The sequence below is a fragment of the Mustela nigripes genome, chromosome 1, assembly GCF_022355385.1.
Source record: "Mustela nigripes isolate SB6536 chromosome 1, MUSNIG.SB6536, whole genome shotgun sequence".
NCBI classification, from domain to species: domain Eukaryota; kingdom Metazoa; phylum Chordata; class Mammalia; order Carnivora; family Mustelidae; genus Mustela; species Mustela nigripes.
Genome location: NC_081557.1, coordinates 62,888,249 through 62,903,173, shown reverse-complemented (window position 1 = coordinate 62,903,173; position 14,925 = coordinate 62,888,249).

Here is a 14,925-nt window from a genome sequence, read left to right as displayed (position 1 = left end):
CATAAGAAGAGGAAACTCTCTATTCATGAAGCCCAAACGCAGGAAGTTGAGGATTAGATGGGGCTCTCAATTTTCCACTGGGGAAGGAAGCTTCTGTGGGTGCTACACATTCTTCAGCTTGAAGGGATATCAGTTCATCCCTTCGACAGGTGATTGCTAGTTAATGGGGTACAACAGGACAAAAACAGACATTGTCACTACCCTCACTAAAATGATGGTAAACCTGAGAGAGAACAACTCCTATTCTTCCTTTTCTTCTGTGGAGGATGAGGAGTAAGAACAGGGGGGTAAATGAGGGGCAGAGGTGGATAGGGATGAGTATACAGGTTGGTACATTTGGGGAAAATCTTTGTCAGAATGGGGAGTGACAGAAGATGCAGGGTTGGTGAACATGCGTTTGGGCTATGATTTACCGAATATAACAATGAAAACTTTAACATATTATTCATTTACTGAATTAATTATTTCTTATTAGTTATTTAGCAAAGTTCACCAAAAACAGTCCCTGTGTTTTTTCTCTCTCATCTGGTTCAGTTTTCTGTGGGTTAAACCTCCCTAGCTCTCCTCACCCCATTCCAGAGAATGGGGTTGTTTGCATTCAAGGGAGAGACAGTTCTTATAGCAGTATTCATCTCTTTAGGTGTATTAAGTTGTCGGAAAAGCTGATAGATCCTTAGTGCTTTCCATGTTTGAAGAATTAAGCCTATTTCTGTCTATCCCTAAAAATGGGAAATGTTTTAAAATGTTTTATAAATCCCCACCTAAAATCAGGTTCTAAATTTGAAACTGTGATGTTAGCATGCCAAAACTAAAAGAATAAACTTAGTCGAATTCTCTACTTTTGGAAGAAAGCAAGACTCAAAAGATTTAAAACTCTTTTCCATTGAAAACACTCTACTCCCTTTCTTTCAAACCTTTTGTTTGACTAAAATAAAAAATGAAGGAAGGAATAAAGATAAGGAAAGGGGAAAATGGTACAGGGTTTCAATATAATTTTTTGGTGCATGTGTTTTTGTTTGTTTGTTTTTGTTTTTTAGAAAGAGGGAGGGAGTGGGGAAGCGGCAGAGGCAGAGGGAGAGAGTTTCAAGCAGGCTCTAGGTCCAGTCCAGAGCCCAACACAGGGCTCAGAACCCTGAGCCACTGAAATCAAGAGCCCGGTGCTTAACCTACTGAGCTACCCAGGCACCCAGATGTCATATATACTCTGAGCATAAGAGAGTTTTATCAGCAGCTAGAGAACCATTTTCTATAGCACCTCTCCATGTCTGTTTACTCTTCTTTGAATCACTACTCTACTTTTGAGAGTGGCTCACCCCTTCTCATATCCCGCAGTACACCCTGATGAGTTGCAGAATGGTAGTTGCTCTGGTTTTAAAACAGAGGAAGTTAAAAACGACACTAGCCACCAAAAAGTAAGAGATCTTGACTTGTGGTTTTGCTAGCTCTGCCAAACTGTTTAGCTTTTTGACTCTGAAGCTTTCTCAAATGAAGGAGGTATCTGTTTAATATAAATGCTTCTTGAACTGTTAGAGTTTCTTAAGGGACAAATTGCAGAGAGACATAGAGGCTTGTGGTAATGTTAGATTTTTGTCAGGCCTTGGAAATTAGGAAACTTTCTGTTTGCTTTTATACGATAAAGAATTGGGTAGGGGCACCTGGGTGGCTCAGTAGGTTAAGCCTCTGCCTTTGGCTCAGGTCATGATTCTCAGGGTCCTGGGATTGAGCCCCACATCGGGCTCTCTGCTTGGCAGGGAGCCTGCTTCCCCCTCTCTCTCTGCCTGCCTCTCTGCCTACTTGTGATCTCTCTCTCTCAAATAAATATATGAAATCTTAAAAAAATAATAATAAAAAAGAATTGGGCACATAAGGCATGTGTTATAATGAAAGAGCATAGAGATTGGATGTTGACTTAGGTCAGATGCTGACACCATTACTTAGAAACTGTGGATTGTTTACAAGATGATAATGTGGATATTATTATTCCTCTCTCATGTTTTTATGAGGATTGTGTCTTTTAAAAATTAATGCAAAATATGGGTGCCTGGGTGGCTCACTGCGTTAAAGCCTCTGCCTTCGGCTTAGGTCATGATCCCAGGGTCCTGGGATGGAGCCCCGCATTGGGCTCTCTGCTCAGTAGGGAGCCTGCTTCCTCCTCTCTCTCTGCCTGCCTCTCTGCCTACCTGTGATCTCTGTCTGTCAAATAAATAAATAAAATCTTTAAAAAAATAAAAATTAATGCAAAATATATGAGATAATAGGTGCTCTTCCCTTCATAGTGAAATTCAAATAACCAAGTTTCAAATGGCTGGAATTTTGCTAAGTCTTTATACAATAGAATTATCATCCCAAATCTAATTCAGAGACTTTCATGACCACAAAATACTCTATCTTGATTATTCTAGTCTCCATTTGATTAACACAGAACAGGTAAACCAAGACACACCCAGTTAAGCAGAATGACTTGCCTGGTATCTTCAGTCAGATAGTTGTCATATTGGCCTGAAGCCTGGTTTTCCTGCCTCTTGGGCAGAGAATGTCAGCAGCTGCTTCTCAAACATGCTGTGCAGCAGTACTTTCCACCTTTTCTAGTAAAAATAACCAATTCAAATGATTTTTCTTAATGTCCTTGTCAATCTCTATTTCACCTCCATCTCACTACCTTTAGAATTAGTTGTTATAATATATTTTGACTAAATATTTTTTTAATTTAAATTCAGTTAGCCAATTTATACTACATCATTAGTTTCAGATGTAGAGTTCAGTAATTCTTCAGTTGTATATAACACCCAGTGCTCATCACATCACGTGCCCTCCTTAATGCCCATCATCCAGTTACCCCTCTCCTAACCCACCCCCCAGCAACCCTCAGTTTGTTCCCTATAGTTAACAGTATCTCATGGCTTTTCTCCCTCTCTGTTGACTATATATTTCTATACATGTTCTTACATGAATTTGTAGCTTAATCACAACATGCTTATTAAAAAGAGCCATGTATGTGAGTATGAGACATAATATCCATGTATGTGTGTTTTTTTGCATTTTGCTCCCTCAACCCCATAAAACAACTTCATATGATCTGTATTTGGAAATCCTATATACAGTTCTTCATTTTGTTGTTGTTTGTTTTTCATGTCACTCTTCTCAAAAGAACTGTGAGTTTCTTGAAGGCAGGTAGGGCAGTTTAGTGGAAAAAATATGAAGACCAATGTTGTTGCTGCTGCTTTCCCCTTTCCTTCTTGTTAGCTTTCAGGAAACCCCCCACACGTGAGGGCCCCCCGCTACAATGTTCTCTCTGAGCTTTATCCAAGTATGAATCCCTTTTTCATCACTTTGTCTGCTATTATTACTAAAAAGGTTGTGGGAAAAAAATAATCTTAACCACTGTGAAGTTAGAAGTGATGTTTTAAAATTTTACTGGTGGAGAGGTCATGATTTAGGCATATTTAGTTATAGTTTTCAGAAGTGTTTATATCTTAACCAGAGGCAATTCAATTCAATAACCCTTTCTTGAAACCGATTCCACTCCTGTATAGTACTTAGTTACAGCCTCCGCTGCCCAGGCCCAAGCCCTAGGTGATGCTCAGGAACACAGGCAAATAAATGAATTAAATGAACCCTGTGATTGGTATGGTGGTGGAAGCAGGTACATTATGAGGCAGTTAGCTGTGCAGAAGAAGGAATGATTAAGTATAGTTGATATAACAGGGAGGACTTAGAATTAACCACGTGAGGTAAATTTCAGACATCAGTGATGAACTAGGAGGGAAATTGCTACCAAGAAGTTAATTTCTGTTTTCTTATCATGTCAAAACTTTTTGCAAACAAAGTAGCATCTTTCATGCCTCTTTTGCCTGCATAAGTTTTCCTTCTGCCTAAGGTGTACTGCTTGTCAGTGAGTCTCAGTCTTCCCCTTAAGTCTCTCCTTAAATACGGCCAGCCACCATCAAGGATTAGCAAAACCTCATCTCGTTCTGATTCAGGTCCCTTCCTTGCCCTTAGAAGAATTGATGGTCTCTCCCTTCAGGCTCCCTTCACACATCCCTTCTCAGAGAACTCTATGAGAGTCATCACCACCCAGTTAACCTTTATTTACATTTCTACGGTAGATCTTATACTTTACAAAACACTGTCACATATATCATCATCACATGTGATCCTAAGAGCAGCTCTTTAAAGTAAGAATTGTCTTTGTTTTATAGTGAATATATCTAAACCTCAGAGTAATTCTCCAAAATAGTACATTGCTTAAGAGTAAACAGATGCCAAAATTCGATCTTCTAACTCTAGTGTTCTTTCCACAAGAGAACGTTGAGACCAAATTCTTTATATAACATTCTATAGATTGAGAAAAATCATACTGGGTCTAAATCAAGAAAATAATAAGGTGTATTTTCAATTTCTTTGTTTCCTTGCCTGTTCTTATATGTTTATGTTTTCCATAATCTTTATCACATCTTATTAATATCTGTCTCCAACACCACAGCTCTGTTTTGTTCTAGAAACAGTCTGTGAATTTAATTTCTGCATAGGAAAAAAAAACCTACCTGAATTTTATTTAAAATATATTTATAGAGGCTGTACTAGATCACTTGACTTGATTAACTTGACTTTATACTATTGAGATTATAATTGGACAGTTTCCTTCAAATAAAGTGATTTGAATATGTTTTCATTCATTATAGAGTTTTTTTTTTTCTTTTGTCTCTACTTAAGGAATAATAAAATCATAGAATTTAAAGTAGATTAGAGTTTAGGTGGCCAACTAGCCTAAAAACCATTTAATCAAAAATGGAACCCAGAGAAATTTTCACACTAATTAATGGCAGAAACTTCTGTAGGTTGGCCAATACTTATGGGAAGGAATGTCACTATGTAGCCAACTTTCCATTTTCCACACAACTACGAATATCATGTGCTCATTATAATAATTCTTGCTAAAACAGCATGAAGAATTATTATTCGGGGCCTCTGGGTGGCTCAGTTGGTTAAGCATTTTGGTTCAGGTCACAATCTCAGGGTTCTGAAATCAAGCCCAGCATTGGGCTGCCTGCTGGGCTGGGCGTGGAGTCTGCTTAAGATTCTCTCTCTCCCTCTCCCTCTGCTCCTCCCTCAAAAAAAAAAAAAAAAAAAAAAAAAAGACATTAGGAGTGGGGCACCTGGCTGGTTCATTTGAGAAAACATGTGGCTCTTGATATTGGGGTCACAAACTAGAGCCTCATGTTGGTATAGAGATTACCAAATAAAATAAATAACCTTAAAAAATGAAATACTAGCAGTAGAAATAATAAAAAATCATAAAAAGCTTGGGGCTATAGGGAGATGATCCTCCACTGCATTTTTTTTAAAGTAATTTCTATACCTAGTGTGGACTCAAACATACAACCCCAAGATCAAGAGTCACATGTTCCACCAACTGAGCGAGCCAGTTACCCCACCCCATGGCCTTTCTACACATTTGTTGTGGACTATCTTTGCAAGGTTGTTCCCATAACAGAAAGCCTTGGTAGCTAGAAACTGCGTCTCCCTACAGGTAAAAGGACAGGTTTGCTGATCAGAATAAGAAAGATGAGCTCTTTCCTTCTTCTTCTCAGTGACATTCCAGGGTAATGAAGATAATTTATTTCTCTGGAGGGGTGTGAGGCTGATTTGCCAGTAACCCTTATATAAGATCAGGATACCCTCTCCTGACAGTTTCTTGGCTGTGATCTGGATCCAGGTGTGAGCAGTATTTATCTGGGCCCACTCCTTCATTGCCCCTTCTTCTCTTAGTATTATTAAATAAATTATATTATGTCAAATGTTTTCTTAAATTACTATGAACTCTTCAAAAGCAAACGTAATAGCTATGTATATTTCTTAATATGTACACACCATATTTTTGCTCATTTCTTTAGAGTTAGATACTTTTTTCCTGGTTTTTCTCAGTTACAAATTCTCTATTACTTTAACGAATATCTTTATTCTTAGCTTTTTCCTGTATGTAATCTGGTTTTTAGTAGGATAGATGTTCAGATGTGAGATTGTTGAGTCAGAGGCTAGAAATACTTTTTTGACATTCTTATTTCATATTACCAAAATGCTTTCCAAAAGTTAAACCAATTTATGTTCTCACTAGCCATGCCATGGTGTGTTTGCACAATCATTATTTTTCACTTCTTCCCCATCACTCTTTGTGTTTGCTGTTCCAAACTCTGCACACTTCCTCAAATTCCTCCAGCCTCTATATATGTTCTTGCCTCGACTCAGAATGCCATTAACATATAGAACCCCTACCCTGCACACCTCACCTTAATGTCATTTTCCTCAGAGAGTCCTTCCCTGACTTCCCAAACTACTGTACATTGCTGTTACCTCTGATGCTTACCTTCATTGTACTCATCCTCATGTAACTGTGTAATGATTTTATTCTTGTCTTGAATTTAAGTTCTAGGAAAGCAGGGACCTCATCTGCTATGTTCTTCACTGAACCTCTGGTGCTAGAACACAGTAAATACTACTGACACACAGTAAACACTTAGTAAATACTACCAGAGTGAATTCATCTTTTTTCTTTCTTTTATTTTTTTCATCTTTTTCAAAGTTCATAACAACAAATTAAGGTTGGTAGGGCAATTTTTCCTAATTTGACAAGGGAAGAGTCACAAGGGTAGTTAGAATTAATCTCCTCAAACTCCCCAAGTGAATTAATGGCAGTGATACAGTTAAAACCCAGCTTTTTTGGCCCTTGAAAGATACTTGTTTCCCCCTTAAATATAGTCAATACTTTGGGGAAATTTTGATTATTTTTATTATTAAAAAGAACATTCATGTAAATTGATTTCTCAATTAGGGATAATTATAGCGATTCTCTGTCATTTTTCTCTGTCTGTAGAGATATTAATACTTCTGTATCATTTACTTCCTATTAAAGGATTCAGTTGAACCTAATCAGAAATGATTTGAGTTGTTTTTCTGGTCTTTAGGGAGCCATGCTGAATGTCACATTGTACAGAAAATGAAATACTTATTTTTGACTTTCAGACATGTCATGTGAGTCATGTGGATGAATTTTTTCATTAGCTCTTGCAATGATGCAATAGGTCTGTTGACTAAACTTAAGTTTTTCCCAAAAAATCAATAAAAAAATTGAAACATATCACAATAATTCCTATTTATTCAGGTTCTAAACAACTAGTAAATTATGGTAATGTATCTGTATCCTTTTATAAGGGGAGGCCAATGATAAATAAGCTCATATGTGAAATTTACTTTTTTTTTTAATTTTTATTTATTTATTTGACAGAGAGAGATCACAAGTAGGCAGAGAGGCAGGCAGAGAGAGAGAGGAGGAAGCAGGCTCCCTGCTGAGCAGAGAGCCCGATGTGGGACTCGATCCCAGGACCCTGAGATCATGACCTGAGCCGAAGGCAGCGGCTTAACCCACTGAGCCACCCAGGTGCCCTGAAATTTACTTTTTAAAGCAATTGTCAGTATGTGCCACATTGTAGTAGAATGGTATAATGGAAATGAGCAGGTTCAAGATAATATTCAATGTGTATATTGTAGAACCACAACATATGAAACAATACTTACAGTAATGTCTATGAGGAGTAGCCATGCTATAGTTTCAGGGAGCCCTCTGATTTCTAGGGGATTTGGGGACTATCAAACCCCAGATTTCTGATCAGTTTCCCAAAGAGCTGGGAGTCTTCCCCTGAGTCCAAGAAATGGAGCACCAGCTTGGTGGTGGACCCAGAAGAGGAAGACACAGTTGATCGTGACTTACAGATAGTTGAAGCAAAATTCCACTCATTAAAATTTAGACTCCAAAGTGGTTCTTTCTGACTTTCAAAATATTATTATCTTTCTTGGTCCTCATTCTGATTCTCTTAATCTTTCCTTCATAATTTTTTTTTTTCTTGAGCTTACCTCTTAAATTTTGGTAATTATTATAATAGCTATCCTCAGCCTTTCCTTGTTAACTATGCCTGCACACTCTACATTCTCTTGACTTGCTTTGGATGATCTTCTCTACTCCTATAAGGGCCAACTGTCATATATTTGGAGATAGTAATAAAAACTGTGATCAGTAATACCTATAGTAGTCTTAACATCTGCAACTATTTTCATAGCCTGCCTATGCCTTGAACAGATAAGATGCCTCATAAATAACTGTTGAAAGACTGAATGGCCTCTCCCCTGAGTCCTACACCAATATTCCCAGCTTATCAGTAGACATCTCCACTGTGATATTCCACAGGTACTTCAAATAACACATTTCCATTTGTCTTTCTTCCCAAAACACCTACTCCACCATCATTTCCTCTTACTTTTAGTGGTTGCAACACTAGTACCATGCTGAACAAATATTTACTGAATAAATGCAATTTTTGTGGTTAAGTATTAGACTTCTTTTATTATCTCTGTATGATCATTTATTCAGATATCCTCTTAATTTTCATACAAGTAAGGCAGTGGGTTTGATGGATAAAAATGGGTATTGGAATTCAGACATACTTTGGGAATCAGCCAGACTTCTCTAGTTCAGCCACTTATTAACTTGCATGGCATGTAGTAAGATACCTAATACTTACTAGGAGTGTTCTAAACACTCTTTCATTTCTAAATGCAATGAATAATACCTGTGTTATAGTGCAGCTATGGGGATTAAACAGTGTGCAAGTGTACATAATGTGTATACATAGTGGACATCCAATAAATGGTCATTGTTATCATAAAAAGGAATTAAACCTGGACATTTTTGCTTCTATCCATGCTGTCACTTTTAATTCTGTTTCTCTGTTCCTCTTAGTTTACTACTAATAACTCTTATCAATATTCTGTACCCTATGTGGGTTAGAAGGCCCATTAAAATCATAAGAGCCGGCACCTGGGTGGCTCAGTTGGTTGGGCGACTGCCTTTGGCTCAGGTCATGATCCTGGAGTCCCAGGATCGAGCCCCGCATTGGGCTCCCAGCTCCATGGGGAGTCTGCTTCTCTCTCTGACCTTCTCCTCACTCATACTCTCTCTCACTGTCTCTCTCAAATAAATAAATAAAATATTTTTAAAAAAATCACAAGAGCCAATTAGAAAAAACTAAATTAAAAACCCAAAGCATCAAATAGCAGTGTGGATTTTCACCCCACGCATTCTCTCCCTCTTTGCTCAAAGTTAACTAAGTCTTAGAGCAAAACAACACCCAGGAATGGCAAGCTAGCAAGTTTTAGAAGGTACTTTTGAGTCTGCAGGTTTAGGTAGAATTTCCAGAGGCAAGAGCTACTGTGGAACATCTATGAATAGGCAAAAAGCATAGGTTTCAAAGAAGATATAAGATACTTACATGGAAATGTACCAGATAACAAAACAAATAAAATATTAATAATTAGATAACTCAGAACTGTATTATAATGAAGTTACATTGAGATATTTCAGTCACTCTTCATAATTGAAAGATACGAGAGACAATAAATAACAATCATAACCACAGAAAGACTTAATTACTTTGTGTATCAGTTGGCTTGAGTAAAGAAAATGTAATTTTTATATTTATTTTATAAATCTCAGCCGTAAATTTTGCCACAAAGAAACTAAAGAAATTTTAAATGCTGCTATTTTACAGAACATAATCTAATAAAAAAAGAAAACAAGTTAAATTTGAACTTAACTACTCAAAATTAAGAGACTCCTAAATAACTTATAGAGGAAACTAAGTCTAAATTACAAGCTTTTAAATTACAAAAGGAAGGGGAAAAAAGGACTTCCTACTTTTACTTGTGGGATACTTGGAAAAAAGGTGTGAGCCTAATATACCTTAATTATTAAAGGAAAAGAGTGAAAATAGCTGCTAAGTACTCATGCTAATAAATTAAGGAAAGAAAGACAAAATGAACCAAATGAAGTTGGGAGGAAAAATTCTTACAAATATGAAATTAATTTATTAAACATTGTGAAAATTAATCATGGGAAACCACACTAAAATGGAGTCAGGAGGTTTTCACTATAGTTTGTCCCTGATGGCAATTTTCTGCTCTTCCCCCAAAACAACCATTTTTGCCAATAAAATAACTGGCAGTTTTACTTGTAATATTAATATTACTTGGTGACCAGAAGTGGGATCCGTAGAAGACCTCTGACAACTACAAGGCTGGAGAACAAACAGGTGATGGTGCCTATTGGGCTTACTGCTCTCTCACTGACCTTGGAGTTGAGGATAAGTTTTCTCCTGGGCTTTAAGCTCCATGCTTTGTGTTTGAGCTTGGCAGGCTTTGTTGGGGATCTCTTTCAAGGTCTTGGTTTTTGTTTTTGTTTTTAATCTCAGAGTCATTGTTTGGCCCAACTTCTTTTCAGAATGGGACTGTTCCTGATGGACCTATGCCAGCCTTTGGTCCACTTTCTTCAGAACTGGGCTATTCCTACTGGCCCTGTTCCAGCACTTGATCTGATTTCTTCTGGAAACAGGCTGTTTCTGTTGAAACTGGTATTTGGAAATTTTTGTCTTTTCTCCAGAAAAACCTCTTTAAAAATGGCATCTCGGTCACCAAGTGCTTTGAGGGTGCCTCCCCAGCAACTCAGACTTGGGCAGGTTTTATGTTTAAAAAACTATGGTCCCATTAGGGAAGGTATGTGCTATGGTGAGTGCTGCGAAGTGTAAATCTGGCGATTCACAGACCTGTACCCCTGGAGCTAATAATACATTATATGTTAATAAAAAACAAAACAAAAAAATCCCCCCCCAAAAAATCTTTTTGCACAAACAAAAGCAAAAACAAAAACTATGGTCCCTGCTCATGTGAATTTCTCACTAAGTGAACCAAAACTTAGCCGAAAACAATTTAGAACTTCAGTGGCCATTATGAGGAACTTTAGATTTCCCCAAACTTATTCTACTCAAAATTAAATTAGAAAGCTGTGGTTGGGGGAAGGGTGGGGGGAGCAACTGAATGGGATGCCTATTTTTAAATGGTACCTTGAAACTTACAGATGTTTTCAGGATTCTGTTTGTGTCTTTGCAAAATACCATTTCTGTATTAACTGAGTCAAACCATTGCAATAAGTCAAAATGATTTCTGGGGCCTCTTTCGTCCCCCTCCATCTTCTCTGTCTGTAGACACATGGTGGCCATCTTGTGCTCAGGCTCCACGTCCAGCACTATTTTCCTCTATTCTCTCTGCTGAACTCTTTTCTTCTGCATTTCTCCCACTCACTCCTCTTCTGAACCTACTGAAACTTGCCTTTTTAAAAAGTTCTGAACTTAAAAGATCTAAATAAACCTCATATATTTTATGTTCCCTGGACTAAGGCTAGATTGTAATTCATAGTTAAGGAGTTTCTTCAAGTAACTGAGAACACCCATAAGTTTGCTGAAGAATTTAGTTAGCATAGTTATTGAAATTTATCTGCCTTATTTCTCAGGTTTATATCAATTAGTCTGCATACCAGTTGGTGAGGATCAGACCAAACATTCTATGAAACTACCCAGAAGGGAACATCTTGAAGGGGAATTAGAGAAACAGACTCCTAACTTTTGGGTAACAAGCTAGAAAACTCACTGGGAATCTCTGCTGAGCTGTTATAATAGCTTTTCCTAAGCCTGTTGATAGGAACAAAATTCAGGCTTACACACAGAAGCCTTGTGAACCTCTCTTTTCATGACGATTACAATCAACTCCAAACTGTCTTTTAAGAATATTCTGGTCTTCATTTGGATGTTGTCTCTACCTGCTAGCATATAATTCTATTTATTAATGAGCTGAACTAGGATCTTTTCTCTTAGTCAAAAGGACCAGGATGGAATGGGAAATTGTCCACTCCAGATATAGTTAATATGGCAAACCAGCTTACTTAATCCTAGATGAGCTTCCTAAAAGAAGACAGACCGCTGGGTGCCTGGGTGGCTCAGTGGGTTAGGCCGCTGCCTTGGGCTCGGGTCATGATCTCAGGGTCCTGGGATCGAGTCCCGCATCAGGCTCTCTGTTCAGCAGGGAGCCTGCTTCCCTCTCTCTGCCTGCCTCTCTGTCTACTTGTGATCTCTCTCTGGCAAATAAATAAATAGATAAATCTTTAAAAAAAGAAAGAAAGAAAGACTGCTAAAATCCTTTTTTCAACTTTGGCAAATGGATGCCCTCAATAAACCCCCAAACCTTCTAGTTTCTGCTATTATTCCAAGGAGACAGGGCATTGGAAAGAGGATTGTTATAAGTGCTCCAGGAACCTTCCAACCAACCTTTCTAGTGTCCTCCTAATTCCCAGTGGTGGAGCTTTGAGGAACGTCTCTCAGGAACTCCACTAGGAACTGAGGATCTTTTCCCAGTTCTCTCTCTTAATCAACTTGGAGAAACCACTCCTCAGACTGAGAATGAATCTCTGTATTGACAATGGAGATACACTCATAGTGCTTAATCCCACAGGTATAACGCAGCACCTGCATCAGAGCAGTAAAATAGTTCAAATAGTGGGAGTCGAATCAACTGCAACAGTTCCCTGTCTCTGAACCTAATCCCTTTGTCTAGGTCTTTCAAGAGAGACTCACCCTTTTTCTCCTTAGTTCCTCCACCTCTATAAATTTATCAGTCTGAGATTTCTTAAAAAGTATCATGTCAGAATTTCTCCTGAAAGAGGAAAATGATTTTATAATTTAAAAGTAGTGATCAGGGGCTCCTGGGTGGCTCAGTGGGCTAAAAGTAGTAATCAAAATAGCCTACCAGGGGAATTTGACATCTTTCTATGCTCTGTCTGTAATGACACTATAGTTGAGTCTGGGGCAATAATCATTTGTTCCTGTTGAATCAGCCACCATCCTCCTTTAAGAGCAGAATCTTCAATTGATGTTGACAGAATCCACAGTGCATCTCCCATCAATATTCAAACAGATCCCCCAAAATCTGTTTCCATAATTAATCAATACCTTATAAATAAAGAATTCCTTCAGGGCATTAAGCCCATAATAGAAGATTACAAGACCCAGGGCCTCAATATCCCCTGCACTAGCCCCTCTAATACCCCAATTTTACACACGAGAAATGTGTGACTGGGGATGAAGGTTTGTGCGGGACCTCTGAGAAATACATAATACTGTTATCCCTAGGGACCCTATCATTCCTAACCCCCACATGCTACTAACATCCATTCCCGTGAAAGCAAATTTGTCTCTGTAATTGATCTAGGCGGTGCAGTTTTAGTATTCTGTAGAGAAGGATAGCCACTATCTTTTTGCTTTCACTTGGGAAGAACAGAAATATAGCTGGACAATAAGTAATGCCCTAGGGTTACAAAGAGAGTCCTTCTTTCTTTTCACAAACCTTAAAAGCTGATTTGGATGATACAAAGTTTTCTGTAGGCTCTACCTTGATTTAATACATAGACGATTTGCTTCCCTTACCCCCTTTTTCAAACTTCTTCAAGGAAGACAGCATGTACCTTTTGGCCTTAAAGAGACATAAACTCTCCAAAGACAAATTACAGTTTGCTGAAACTCAGATTAAGGCATCTAATCTCAAAACAGGGACTACATTTGGAGTCATACAAAACCCCTTATGGCTGTTTAATACTGACAGATCACCTTTTGACTCTGTGACAATTACAGAGAAACACCTCTAATAATGCAGATCTTTTTTTTTTTTTTTAATTTCATTTATTTATTTGAGAGAGAGCATGAGAGGGGGAATGGTCAGAGGGAGAAGCAGACTCCCTGCTGAGCAAAGAGCCCTAGGTGGGACTGGACCCGGGATTCCAGGATCATGACCTGAGCCGAAGGCCATCACTTAACCAACTGAGCTACCCAGGCACCCATTAATGCAGAGTTTTCATGCTTTACTGATGCTTCTTACTTAAAGGACAAACATGGTAAATATTATATTGGATATGCTATTTTCAGTCTTCTGAAGTCATTGAGACAGCTCCTTTACCTTTGGTACTTCAGCCCAAAATGCTGAATTATACATCAAAGTGTAAAATAGCAAACATTTATGCTGATAATTAGTATACATTTGGGGTAGCTCCTGACATTGGAGTATTAGGGAAACTGCGAGATGTGTTTACCTCCAAGGAGGATAGAAATCAAAATGGCTCCTTTATCCAAAATACATTAGAAGCCATTTTCCTGTTGGCTTCTCTGGTTATTAAGGTTTCCAGGCAGTCCCTGGAGACCTAATCCACCTCACTGATATTTCCACCAAAAATGCTTGCTGTCAAGGAAACTAATAGCCAAACTTCTGTCATGGCCCAAAGAGATCTTCTCCCAAATGAGAATTTGGTAAAATTGACAAAAGACATTGAAAAAGAGGCCCCAGGGTGGGAGAAACAATATTGGCAATCTAGTAACTGTTGCCTCAATAAAAAGAGAACTTGGGTTTGGGCCAAATAACAGTCCAGACCTCTTAGAAATCCTAAAATTCCCACTACTTACCACTGTACATACATTAAACCATTTTTCTACTGAAAAATGATCATGCTTATGAACCAGTATTGGTGGAGAAATTTGAGAAGGCCACAGAAAGTGCCTATCTTGCTTGTCCCACTTAATCAGGATATAATCCGGGAACCACTTGTGAACATTTAAAATTAAACAATGGATCATTTTAGGTTTGGTAAATGTATTTCATATACCTTTCCCAATATCATGGATTGGTTCCAAACAGTTCTTATCAGATAACAATACTGTTTTATTTTGCTTTGTATTTTATATTTTATTTATTTATTTAGATAGTGAGCATCAGGAAGGGCAGAGGGTGAGAGAGAGAGAATATCAAGCAAACTCTCACAGAGCCTGACACAGGGCTTAATCTCACAATACTGAGATAATGACCTGAACCGAAATCAAGAGTCTGATGCTTAACTGAGCCACCCAGACAACTCTGAGATGGCAAAGTTGTTTTTAAAAGATTCTTTGAAGTTTTGCTGTTTTGCAGCAAGCTTCATCAGCTACTGCTTCATGGTTTTTTTTTTTT